Genomic DNA, 14,825 nt, shown 5'->3' on the forward strand with positions numbered 1-14,825 from the left:
CTATTAAATACGCACGCACATAAACCCTGTATAACACAATCTTTGTTATGGTTTTGTTTTTGTATAGATTAAAATAACACAGTGGGAATTAGTGAATTTCACAGGTTCTGGTAGGCATACATTTTTAAGAGCGCCTGTCGTTATGCTAAACTAATCTATCCAGTATCAACACTTATTTGCAAGTAAGCAACAAGGGGATTCCCCTAAATGTCAAACTTTTGCTTTAGCATCTTATAATGCATTAAACAGAAGACTCTATTATCCTTTTGTGACTTAGATCTATAGGGTTCCATTTTTTGAGTATAAGGGTCATGATATTTGAATGTTTCTTACAATGCGAAGCGTTTCTTGCTACACTAGAAAGTGCACATGCAATGACAATTTCAGCGTTATGGGCCTTTTTGATGTGTTTATTTTCCTGTGGAGTTTTATTTATTTATTTATTTTTACAAGCAACAGTAAAAAAAATTTAACATTAAGCTGAAAAACCTTTGCAAGTGAGAAGTCTCTATTCGTTTAAAAAAAAAAAAAGGTTGCAGGTGTTAAAATGATCTAACGAAGGTTACTGTTGGTGGAGGCGGGAGGAAAGAGGGAAGCTATTGAACTTGTGTCCTGGTTTCCCTACTAGATAATGATCTGTTGAAAGTGTGTATTTTTCCTCTTCTTCCAGTAACAGTGTGTGTGAGATGAAAGATAGTTCCGGGGCTAGTGCACCAGCGCACATCTGACTGAGGCAGGTGTTAGAAATGTAGATGGCTGGCGGAGACTAAAGACAATACAAATTTGAAGTGAAAACGCTACTGGCACGCCTCCTCTGTTCTTAACACGTGAAGCCCCAGGCCGATCAATTATTCATACTATTGTGCGTGCGCGTGGCACAGTGTTAGTTCTGTAGTCGGAGAGGAGGTGTCTGTTGCACTTAAAGAGTGAGCGCCACGTCGTTTGGCAGGCCCAGGTCTGTCAGCTTGTCTCAGTCTGTCTCTCTCTGCTTCTTTCTTGCACACACACACACACACACACACACGCAAGGAAAAAGCCCTTGTTCTGCCTGAGCCTTTTTAATGATGGGATCAGGGGCGAGAATTGGTGGCTAAAGTGCAGCTCCAGTTGTTTGAAAAGAGGAGAAAAGAAAGAGAAACATAGAGCAAGAAGAGTGTGAAAGAGAGAAAGACGGGGTGGGCGAAAAATGGGGGGAGGAGGGGTGGGGGGGGGGTGCTTTGTACACTGGGGGTATTTTTCAAAGCAGTGCAGACTTGAAGCCATTGGGAGACTCCTTTGACTTTAATCTTGGCTGCTTCTTTGAAAATTACGACCGAGGACCACGGTTGCTTCATTAAAAGACATGCTCTGTTTCTTGTGTAGTTTCAGCCAGATTTTCTTTTTGTGCGTGTGGTGCTGATTTCAGCTTTCCACCCTCGGTTCTTCCAGCGGCCTCCTGAGCACCTTGCCGTTAAGGGCCACTCACTTTGAGTGTGTGTAAATAGACCAGTGAATGTTTTGAATTAAGGAGACTTACTTGATTTCCTCTCGCCTCTCACCTCCCGACGTACCCACCTCGCTGTGCTTTGCTCAACATCCTCTGTGTCTACACGCTATTGTTGTTTGTTAAACAGTGATCAGTTAGTGTGCCATCTACTCTACAAATGTAATGTAACAAAATCAGATGAAAGTTGGTTGGACGGGGCACATTAAGTGCTGTCCTCTCTATTAAAACTGAGCCAAATGTTTGTTTAGAGGAAGTTGGAGTTGATGGGTGTCTTAGTATCAGTAAGTACTTAACTTAGACACCGGAGACTTGGGTTAGTGTCCCCAATGACCGGGTTAAGCTCAAAGAAAACTAGTTTGTATGAAGTGTTGTCTGATCTCGTTGGTACACAAGTGCAAAGCCAGCCGTCATAAAGAAAGAGGTGTAATCTTGTTTTAATTTGGGGATGACTGCGCAAGTTGTTCAGACTGTCTCTCCTGGAAGACATTCAACGTGTTGCACTTGTTTGTTCACATACCAAGTGACAGGAATATTTGTGTAAAAGGTGAAAAAAGAGCTAAAGAGGGAAGTTGAAACCCCGGCCTCACCTGCACATTGCTGGCCAAGCGCACCATGAAGTGGGTTTACATGTCCGATTGTCAGTATTGAAGAGTTATTAAAAAGGGTTGGACACCGCCTCACCAATTCCGTTATCGAAAAGGTGAAGGGGGGGAGGTTTTTGTTTATCCATTTGACAATGCATGCATAATTTATGTCCGTATGATTTGACAGTATAACATTTTTTTTTTAAACCTCTCACTCAAAGTGTAAAACTACACACCCAATCTCCAAAACTATAAGCTATTTCTCAGCCTTTCACTCACTTTTCAATTGCATAAAACACTTTTTTTTAAACAATACACACAATTCTTTACCTAAGACACAAAAATCTAACAGGAAGTTACTTGCTTTACTTTTCCAAACACAACCAATCAAAAGGCTACACTTATTTACCAGGGAATACAAACACTCTTCTCATGTGCAAACACATTAGGCTTACCCGAACACCAACCAATCACTGCTTTAGAATAGGCCTAAATATACTTCAAAGGTCAGATTACCTGTTTCGAACAATGGATGCCAACAATACACAGAGAGCAAGGGGAGGAGGAGAAATGCCATCTTGAGTAGCTTTACAGTGGTGTCCATACTTTAAACCTTCAGAAATGAGAACAGGCCTGCAACTATTTATTTCAGCAATATAAATCAGTCAAACTTTATTATGCACAAAGTGCATAAAATACAATACAAATGTTTTTTGTTATGAAAAGATTTTTAATGCGAAGCTAATCATCATACTTTGGCAAAACAATAAATGTATTATTCATTCTTGCCACTCACTCTGGCTGGTTGCATCTCAAATGTAGCACTACTCTCACACAAAAAGGTCACTGCTTCACTATATTTCTCTCTTTGCCCACCGCGCATGTGTACACACTCACGCACGCACAAACGCATGCACACAACCACTATATATTGTAGATGTGATCCAGTGGCAGTAGGAAATGAAGGTAGCAAGATGAGACCTGTGTGAAATGCCACACAAAGTACTAATCGATCCCTTGCTGTGTTCACATACTGTGAGTGCACAAATCAGGGCACAGCAAGCTGCCTCTAATGACCTAGACCAGGACACACACACACACACACACACACACACATGGCTGCAACCTCAAGCCTCAAGGTATATGTATAAATAAATGCACACACATAACCTACCTGTACACAGACACAGTTGTGCCAGCTGTCAGCGGCTAAGCCAAGATATTTTGCCCTGTGCTCCCTCATCATCCTCTAACCCTTCTCCCTTTCGATCTAGTGTTTTCTCCCTGTGAATATATAGTTCACACAAATGTTGACTGGTAAATGCTTCATGAAGTGCCAGTTGTACAAATCATGTCCCTGCAGTTCCCCAAAGCCCTGCCAGCAGGAAGCATATGTAGGTTCTGATCCTCTGTAAACCGTATGAGTTATAAACATACTGTACATGCAGTATTCATGCTGTACCAGACTGTGAATGTACACTGTGTGTGTGTGTGTGTGTGTGTGTGTGTGTGTGTGTCAGACAGACAGAAGTTTGTGTGCTTGTTTTTTGTTTGTTTGTATGTTTGTGTGTGTGTGTGTGTGTGTGTGAAAATGGACACGTGATAAAGATAATGTGTCTTTGTACTGAACGCCTGATATATTATTCCTCTGTGCCACAGACCTCCATTGTTGGCAAAACAAAACCCATAAATGAGCCACACCATTGCACTGGTTGACATAATCATTCAATGCAGTTAATAAATATATATATATATATATATAGATATACACACCACTGTATATATATACAGTTTTGCAAATAATGGAGGTCTCTCCTCCAACAACTGAATTGATTTAGGAAGAGAGTGTCCCCCGATGTAAGTTGAGTGCAGATTTGAGTTTCACATGTGTTACTTTGCAACAAGTAGCACACTAAATGCTAACAAGAGACTTTGGTAATGTGAATATAGTAAAAATTTAGCTACTTAACGAAGTACGTTCACTGCTGTCTTCAAGTTAGCAATCAAACACAACAAAGGTCAGTTGAAGGCTGATTTGAGCTAACTTTAGCAATCAAATAATTTCTAGATAGCTAAAAAAAAAAAAAGATTATTATTATTAAAAAGATTCCCAACTTCCGTTTGTAAAAAGTTTTGAGAAAAGTTTTCATTTCATGGATGTTATGACGTGAACCGTTTAAATCTGAGTATGCACAACCCAAATCTGCACTTGACTTACATTAGGGAGTGACACAGAGCATTGATTAAGAGTTAGGTCTTCCTGAAAGAATTTACGCTGAGCTACATTTGTCATTACATTGCCTCATGCAGTCGTAGTTTTTTTGTTAACCAAAATTCACTCATCCAAACTTGAACTTTGTGATCAAAAACACGCATGAACACATGCTGTAGAGCTTCTAGGGTCCCTCAGTTCAATGTGTAAAACTGCTTTTCTTATTTGAAAAAACTGTGCAGTGCAGTAAGTCAAGGCCTGGCCTCTCCCAAAGCTAGGTGTTTTATAAATATATTTAGTTCAGTTTATCAAATGGACTCAAAAATTACAATTTTCACACTACTGTAATAAAAGCCAAACTGTCCCTCTGTGTGCGTACATGAAACAAACAAAGAGACATGCAGGGGCCCTTTGATCAGTCAATCCGTAAACAAACCCTGATGCAGAAGCCCTGCAATTGGGTATGTGCAGATCAAACTGTGTCAAATCATCAACGGGCGAATAATAAGCTCTTGTTCTCTGAAGGGCAGCAGTCACAGCAGCACCATCAATTAGACTCCAGAGTTTTTCCTTTCTACTGATCGTGAGCCGAGCGAGTCAGACTCTGCTTTGTCTTGTACCATACCTTCAAACTTGGCTGTTTACATTATTGTGAAGATGATGGAGAAATGAATGCAGATTGTTTTTGAAAAGTGTTGAATTCTGAAGGGGTTAAAATCAAACAAACACTGCCATGTTGATGGGTGGAAATTGTGCCTGATTTTTTATTTTTTATTATTACCTGAAGTTTATGCCAATACCGTTGCCAGTCGAGACATTCTTGGTGAGACATGTTTGTCTGGCATATTTGAATATATGGCTTTCCTGGCATTGTTTGAGTTGTTTATATTTTGTCCCTGAATGTGTGGCCACATAGGTAGAAGCTTTGCAACTATGGATAAAGTTTGCAACATCAGTTTTTTTGCCTGCTCCTTCTTGTTAGTGCATGCCTCACAATGTGCACAACAGTATTACCCTCAAACACGTCTGTCCTCTTTGTTTTGAGCTCTATGGGGACCCCCCCCCCCTTGCAAAAAAATAATGTTTTGGAAGGCAAGCCAAACCAATGTTCGTGAGAGAGCATGGAATCAATAGTGTCTTCTTTTCTTACTTGATTTAAATGAGGGCTACCGTCTCTGAAGTTCCTTCTTGCCATGTTCATCTTGAAAGAATGTGCGCTGGTTGCACCGACTCCAAAGCCCAGCACAGTTACCATTGGCATATTAATAATTTAATGCAAATAATCATTGAGTATGCAGTTTGTGTGTGAATTTGAGCTGAAAGACAAAAGTAGAAAGTGGGGCCTCACATTGCGTTGTGGAAAATAAAGTGAGATGTTACACAGGCCTCTTTCTAGCGTCTCCGCGGGTGAATGCTAGAATGAATCCCCTCAAGAGCTCTACCATCTCATCTAGCTTTCTCTGATTTAGATCCTATCAGCCCTTCCCATTTCACGCTGCTGTAATACGAGATGTCAAAGTGTTATTTGACAAGGTTTCTCAGAGTAAACAAGCACCGAGTTTTGCTCATTCTTTTAATTGTGCCCTCAAAGTTCCCAGGCCAGTCAACCTGGGGTGATTTAAATTTATAGCAAGGTCTCTCGCTGCATTAACTGGTGCTGTCGGTGTGTATGTGCTTATAATTGTGTATGGAGAGATGACAGTTGTGATGCTGGTTTGTTGGGTTGGGAGGGAGAGGAGGGAGTTGCTATACGTCACACAGACACAGAAATAGATATTATATTAAAGCTTCTTCTCACCGTGGTTGCTCTCAGGCTTCAACTCCAGCACCATTCCCTTAGTCCCATCAGACTGTCAATAATTCATGTCAGGGATTTCATGGGATTCAGCAGATACTTTTGCCTGTATTGATGGCGAATTTCTTTTATTTACACGGGGCCTATAATGAAATAAGAAGCCGCACATAACTCTGTACTTAGTCTGTAGGCTAATTTCTGAGGGAGAAAGTGGGGGGGAAGAAAGCCAGTGGGGCTTTGGTTGTACCAAGGGTCCCAGAGCTACTTTCCTCAGTCCTGCCTGCTTATTGCTCTCATTACAGGTCGTTCTTTTCTTCATCCTTGTCCTTGTCTCTGTGGTTGTGTGGTGGCAGACGCTGTCGGTTTGGATTTATACAGTACGGTTGTCAGCCACGCTAAGGAGCAACATTTTTCTACATTCAGGTATATTTTTTAGAAACCTTGTTTTCTAAAAAAAAAAAGCATTTAGTGTATACTTACAACTTGCTTCATCAAATATGTTTGGCAAGGTCGGGGTCGATTATAAAGCATTTGTCTTCCGTCCATTGCGTTTTTGTGTGAAGAAACTATGTTAAACAATTATTGACTCCCAACTAGTAGTAGTACAGAGCCTTCCAAGTCTTGAGCTGGTACTGATACTTTGATACTACAGATATTCCCACCAATGTTTTTTTTTACACTGATCTACAGTTGAAAGAACAGTGGTAACGCACTAAAAACAAATTTACAAGCAAAAGCAGAGAAGAAGAAGACTGGCTGCTCATAGATGTAACTAATGGAGGTTTCAAAATATAAAATAATTTGGCTCATCAAACATTTTATGTGGAAGAAAATTCAACCAATGCTTTTGACAGGCTTTAAGAATTCACCCAAAACATTTTGGTGAGAGCTGCTCAGTATAAACATAAATTAGTTTTTTTACAATAAAACTGCAAACGGACCTTTAAGGTTAAGGTGTGATTGTGTTTTTTGAATAATATGGAAAAACTCAAGGCATCCTGCAGCATGCTTCGTCCATACGTTGACTTTGTTGTTATTCAGTGAAGACCGCAATCTTTTCCTAACCAAGCACATGTAAAAAGTAGTTGCCAAGAGTGGATATTGTAGGAAAACTAATAAAATACAGTTTACAACATAACTTAATCCAGGGTCGGGCTGTGTCTAATGATTCAGTTCTGATACATCAGTGTCAGTTCCATGTAAAGTTAAAACACTTTACATGAAACTGTCACTGACGTATCAGAACTAAAAAGCTGTCCATGGAAACTGTTTAGATAAGGGAATAAATCATCTGTCTGTCCATCTATCACAGGATTACTTCAACCAATCAGATCAACGATCCATAGCTTTTCGGTTGAAACAAACCTTCCATGCTGTTCTTTGCTCTTCTTTCAATTAAGAAATACTCCCCAGTTCTGATATAACTGATGCTATTGCAGCTTTACGATAACCTCTTTAAGATCTGCTGTTGTTGTTTTGAACGATCAGTCGTCTCTCCATGTTGTCACACACACCTAAAGCACGTCCATAGATGCCAGTAGCTCCTTACAGGACACTGATTGGTCCGAGCCACATTGGTTCAGACACAAACACAGCCCTTGAAGCCTGACAAGATGGTTTTATGTTTGAGCTTGTGAAACTGTGATTATCACATAGTCTTGTGATATTGCGAGAATCTAGCTTGCCATGCAAGGTAATGTTTTAGTGAGAAGATTCAATATGCATCTGATCATTGGGAAACTTTACTGTAATAACTGATAGATTGTCCAGCTTGGACCGTCTAATCGTACTTCAGTAGAACCTTAACTTACCAAAATCTCTGATTTTACGGACCAATTCTTTTTTCAGTTTTTATTTTTGTTTTACAGTAAGTGAGGATTCTCTCCAGTTGATTTACAGTACAACCAGAAAAATCACCATATTATGAGGTTTTCACATGACAACAGCAGCATTATAGGAACATTAACTGCGCTCAGTCCTGAATGTAAACAAGTGCAGTATATGTATATATGTGTGTATGTATTTACATATATACATGTATTCATTGAGTGTTCCTGTAGTTTTAAATGTATGTAGAGCTCTGTGTTTTGCACCTTTCCACAACACTAAGTAAAAATGATTAAAATGCAAATGTATAAGCCCTCATAAGTCTGAATGATCAAAAGCACCAAAAACACTCATAAAGGGGTTTCATCACCTGCTATAACAATCAATTAAAATACAATATGCAAAGAATCTGTGTGCGTGTGCATGCATGTGTGTGTGTGTGTGTGTGTCTGTGCTTGCCACAATGGTGTGGAATGAATCAGCAAATGCCCGTGGACATTGTCATATGGACATATTAGCAGCAGTACTGGATCCCTTAGTGTTTTATGTGTATAATTTCCCCCTGATAGTGGTGGTAGTTATGGTGTTTTGTGTGTGTGTGTGTGTGTGTGTGTGTGTGTGTGTGTTTGAGAAAAAGAGAGAGAGAGAGAAATAGAACGGGAGAATGAGAGAGCTAGAGAGGTGATGTGGAAGGATGAGGGAGGCTGAGACAGGAGAGCTGCCCCCAGTAATGAGGCCCTTTTATGGGCTTTAATTTGTCCCGCTCCCCTGGGAGACTGATGGATGGCTCTCTTTATGCTCACTCTCTTTCTTTTCCCCATCTGTGATACGGAGGATTTATTTATACCCTGATATTACCTCTCTAACAAGTGCTGCCTTGCCATTACGGCTGCCTGACTCTTCCTGCACAGATAGATAGATAGATAGATAGATAGATAGATAGATAGATAGGTAAGTAGGTAAGTAGGTAAGTAGGTAGGTAGATAGATCATGTAATGATATAATATGTAATAATATTATTATGTGAGTTCATTTTTGTGTGTGCAAATGAACAGTAGCATGCAGTGTGTGTGTGTGTGTGTGTGTGTGTCTGTGTGTGTGTGTGTGTTTTTGGATGTCTGTAGACACACCTTCCTGTCTGTGTATGAGTCTTCCTCCTTTTCTTTTTCTTTTTTAGGTTGTTTGTTTCTTTTTCTCTGCAAGTAGATGCAGGGGAAAAAACAAAACATTTTTGCCCCTGGGCAATTCATTGCAAATTCTGGCAGACTCTTGTTCGGTTTGTCTCTGGGGGAATGAAATTTAAAAACTAACTTAAAAGTTTACCACCAGTTGGCAGTTTTGGCAAGTGATAAAAATGACCAGTTGGAGAGGCAGATTTAGGTTGACAGCCGCGGAGGGATGAAAATAGCCTGCTGCATACGTTTACCATGGCTGTTTCAAAGGCATGGGCACCACGCTGGCTGGGCTGCCGATGCCAGTGTTTATCCATTCATCCTCAGCTCAGGGCTTGTTACCGCAGAAACTTCAAGGGAGAGTTTCGGTCATTCTACATCAACAAATAATTTACCAACATACATATTTACATAGGAACTGTATATATAGGTTGTTTAGGACAATGTGAATGACAATTCACCTGTTTGATCATTGCTTTGACAATTTAGTCTTGCTTAAACAGTAGAGTGTGAATAAAAAATAGCCACTGGCCATCTAGACTTTTGTATCCGTGCCAAACCTCTTTACAGACTCAGCTTAGTTTCCTTGAAGATGAATGCTGCTTTTTTTTTTACCTATTTCTATCCATCTTCCATTTATACCACCTCCCTTCAACTCACATAAATGAAACAACAACACAGGAGACGAAAAAGAAGAAGCGAACTGAGAGTAGACACAACAAAAATATTGGTTTGCTTTCTTTCTGCTCGCTCTACCCCTCTGGTTATGTGATCACTAACATCTATTGCATGTATTGAGGGCTGGGCGGTGGTTTGGCACGTACATTGTCAAATCACACCTCTGAGTAACTCTCAGCACACTTAGCTCAAGGCCCCACCAGCTTACATAATCCTCTGATCTGTCTGCTGCTGGAGCAGGGCCAGCTGAGGATTAACAAACACACTGAGCTAGAAATGAGACATGCCATGCTGTCTTACAGGGCTGATAGGGAGCAGTGTCAACAGCCATTGTGACTGGTAACCCTGTCTACATGGATGCCTATTGTAAACAAAAATCCCACAGCATCATGACGTCAGAGATTCAGACATAAAAAGCATCAAACTTTTTTGACCTCTTTAATAGCCTACCTTTCATCAAGCCTTAACACGCCACCCTCAAGGATATTTTTCTTTTGAATATAGACGGCTGGGTGGTCTCCTGTTCACACTTTGCCCTTCTCACCCACACATCTTCTATCTCCATCCTTCCCCCTACCTTCCACCCGTTTGGCTGGTGAGGAGGGAAGCCCACTTGCAGTGCCCCCTTTGGCACTTCTTTTCAACTTCACAGTGTCCCGTGGTTGAGCTTGGATCCACTACAGAAAGCCATCTGCCCACTGTGATCGCCCGTTAAAGTGTCTTAATTAAGCCTCATTGCCTTTGTGTTACGTGCCACCTTTCAAATGGACCTCAGAAAATGCCCAGTGAACGTTGCCACATGAATTCCACACAAAAATGTGAGGAAGGAAAGAGAGAACTGGACTTAATATTCACACTCTGAGCCATGTGATATATCTCAGTGAGTCATGTCACATAATCTGACAGATATTGTCATTCTATGAAATGGCCGTGCTGTAGGGATTTGGTTTTTGTTCAGGGGCTCACAGGAGAGTGGAGGCAGGGACCGGTCTCACTGATCTGCTATAATTTGCATGTTGAACACACCCATGGCTGCTCAATTCTGACGTGGAACACTGGCTCTACAATGTGCCACAGCTGCAAGGTCCAGAGTGCCAAAGTTACCCTACGAACAAACACACACAAATGTACACAGTCACACACTAACACACATACACATACCAAGGGAGACCCTGTCAACCAGTGTCCTGTTCCATGTCTTCATTTTGGGGCTGCTGATGAGACGTGTTGTGTCGGGTATACTCTCAAGGCCTTCAGATCTGTCAGTGGTTTTTCAGCCTTCACACCTTTTGATCTACAGGAAATGGACTAAACTGCTGTTGTTGTACTACAACACTCACTCTTAGCTGGTACAGTTTTAGATGATTTCCTTCTAGGATGCCATTGGTTACAGTTTACGTCTGTAGTAACCAACATGGGAGAGTTACATTTTATCATTAATCATTAATAATGCCAATTCGATTCCGTCTTGCATTATAAAAGTTGCAAGTCAACAGACAGCTATCATGTCTTAAGCACCTAAATGCACAAACAGAGACTTTTCCTACTCACAGCTTCATTGCTGTATTTTGAAAAATAAAGCTAATATGATGTTTCCAGTGAGATTGTTTATCTCGAGTGTGTTTTAAGTCTGTAAATGGTGATTGGAATACTGACCAAACAAATGGAAACCAGCTGGAGTAAAACTTACACTACTGGATGCTTTTGAAAATTTTTAGCAATAATGGGATACAAGATTATTTAAAATATGATTCAGAAAAGATGGATTTTAAAAAGGTTATTACAAAAAGTATATACAAATCCAACCCAAAAAAAGAAAGCACAAAAAGATGATGAAAACATTGTATTTCAGCTTGACAATTACTGAAAACAGATGGTATCGTCTTGTTTCTAATGTTTCAAGGCCTGATTGATCCCTCATTTGTCACAGTCACAGACAACGAATCCAAAAGTACCTCAACTGCTCTTTTTTTCTACTTCCTCCCCCTTTCTTTTCTTCGCACTCTTTCTTTCACCATCCATTACAAGTGTGTGACAGGTTCCAGACGGGTTGAGAGAGGAGAACAATGTGTTCTGACCCTCAGTCCTGCCCTCCAGCTCAGCGCCTGGTTCCAACTCCTACTCCCAGCAGGCCGTGGGGGGCCTGGCCGCCGCCCTTCTACCCACCTCCCTCTCTACCCCTCCTCCACCTCCAGAATCAATCGCTCCACAGCACCATACAAACGATCCACTGATGTCCATGCATCACAGTACAATGCCCAACCAACAACCTGCAATGTGTGTAGGACTGAGAGAGGGAGTGAGACTAAGATGGAGAGTTATTACAGATAAATATGAAATATGAAATGGAAGAGGAAAGTGAAAAGAGAGCGACATGGAAGCAGAAAAAAAAACAAATTCAGAAATATAAACATTGTGTGCATAATTGTGATTCTTCTGACGAATATTGCAATTACAAATCCAATTGCGATTATTATTTTTTTAAATGTGTGTTCTACATTTTATCACATACAGTAGAATCAGATGAAATAATGCAGTTTTCTTTTCTTTTTTAGGTCATCCAAAACCAGAAAGTCAAATTCTAAGTGAACTTGCCAAGTTTTTTATAGAACTGTGGCTCACATATACCCAAATATTGCATTAGTTCTAGCCTTAATCCAACATTACTAAACTTCTTGGCTTGGAGCAGTAACTTCCTGGAGTTCTCCACATATTTTGGCGCATAGAAAGGCAAATTGTAGTTTTTACACATGTTACACACATTAACATGTTACACAGATTAAACTATATATTTGGTGAGCTTCATACATGCTGGCAGAGGTCGGAGCCAGGCTAGCTGTTTCTCCCCATTTCCAGTCTTTGTGCTAAGCTAACCTGCTGTTTGCTGTTTACATTTAATGGGCAAAAGTGGTATCGATCTTCTCATCTCATTTTTTAGTGTGGATAAATCTGCTAAAAATACGCAATAGTCTCAGTTCCCATTGCCAGTAGGTGCCGAGTATGTCTTTCTGTTTTTTCTATAGGGGTGTCACATTCAATGCCACAAAAACACTGGAAAACAGAGTTAGAAAACACTGGAAAGCAGTACGGAGGCCAATCACAATGTTACGGTGGTTACTTGTATTTTTATCTATTACTTATACACTCTCTCTTTCAAACTCAATGCCGACTAACTTAGAATGATGTCTGAGTGCTGCTTGCACGGAAATGGAAGGTATGTCTGGCCGAGATGACAGAAGTTTCCAATGTTACCATCACTGCAGATTGGGATGGAGCCGATAAATCCCTGTGACTACTGCACAGTCATTACCAGTCAGTCCCAATAACGAATGCCAATTGTAACCACTAAAGACAAAAGCCGGATGTTAGTGGCTGTTAGTGTTTTTCTGGTCAAAGGGAAAGTGCTCAACTCCTCACCAGAAATGAATAAGCATATTTTTCAAAATGTTGACCTAGCAAATTTGGCTGCGACCTTTCACCTTCCACAGCTTGTTTACAATCCGGTAATTGTGTAAGAAACCATTAAATTTGTGGCTCTTGCCATTTTAAAACGATTAATCATTCAGCCAAAGCGCACGTGTAACAACTGAAAATTTGTCCGAGCTTTAATTACATCCTGGCAGATTCAGTGAGCATCTGAGGTCCTCTGCGGTCAGCCACTGCTATTGTTTACTTCAAGTGTTGTATTACTCTGACTCGCAGAGGTCCCCTGGGAGCCCAGTGCCCTCCCTCACACCTTCCCCCACACCCTCTCACACACACTAACACACACATAGCCTACTATGGCAAAATTGTGTTAATTTACCCAGCCAGTAGTATTAACCATATTATATCAAATAACTGCCACAGACAATTGGGCAGCCAGCTCCGTGACTTCATTTTAATTGATTTTCTTACATGCTCTCAGCCGGGGATGATTTGGTTTCCCTCTGACACTATGTTTATTAAAGGCATATTGCATAAAGGAATAAATAGATATTGTTGGTTGGATTTATATTAGCTTTGAGGGAATGCAGAGATTCGCCTCTTGTTTTAATATAAGCCCAACTTTAAGTGTTTAGTTTGATTAAAGTCAATATGTTTGTTTAACCTTCGGGCCAAAGGGACACCTTAGTGTGTGCATATAATGGTGTGTGTTTGTGATGGAGAAAGTGAGGAAGTGGAGAGATGTTTACGTCTATCCCAACCTGTCCATCACTGCAATAATGCTCTACCTGGGTGAGCTGACTTCATTGGAATATGTAACAAGAATGAACTCTTTGTTGGCCAGAAACAGATTTCATTTTTTTGTCTTTTCTTCAAGTGGAATGGCTGCGAGGAGACCCCAGGACCATTTCATCTTGAACATCCTTTACCAGCTGTCTCAGTCTTAAAGGCATGCTGTTCAGCCCACAGAAAATCCCACTAATCATCTTTTTGTGTTTGAGGGCACAATATGCTGAAACAGGCAGGGTGCACACACACACACACACACACACTCTCACACACACACACACACACACACACACACACGCACACATATGTATATATACACGTCAACACACACACACACACTCACACACACACACACATACACACACATATACATGCAGACACTGCCAGCCTGCTGCTCTCTTGTCCCCATGCCCTAAGGGGAGAGAAATCAGGAGAGGAGGGAGGGGGGTTCAGTATAATCACTTGTTAGAGGTCTGGCACGGTCCCCCCACTCCACCTCCTTACACCTCCTCCAACATTTCTGTCCATCCACCAATCTGTACAGTATCGCTTTCCCTGTTTACCCCATGACGCCTTTCCTTATGTCTGCTCTTCTTCTTCCTCTGTCATTCAACCATAGACTGTATGCAACTTTAAACACATGTTCTCTCTCTGACTGAAACTCTCCTCTGTCCCAGTTATAAGCAGGATACATATTTTATAAATATTAGGAACAATTTTACTTTAGTAACCATATTTGTAACTATTTCAGTAAATGCAGACAGCTAGCTAGACTATCTGTGAATCTGAGTTTTCTGTTGCACGACTTAAACCTTTGAACGTACTAATTAACCAGAGCACATTTGTCTCTCATCTC

This window comes from Etheostoma cragini, chromosome 2 (assembly GCF_013103735.1).
Source record: "Etheostoma cragini isolate CJK2018 chromosome 2, CSU_Ecrag_1.0, whole genome shotgun sequence".
NCBI classification, from domain to species: Eukaryota; Metazoa; Chordata; class Actinopteri; order Perciformes; family Percidae; genus Etheostoma; species Etheostoma cragini.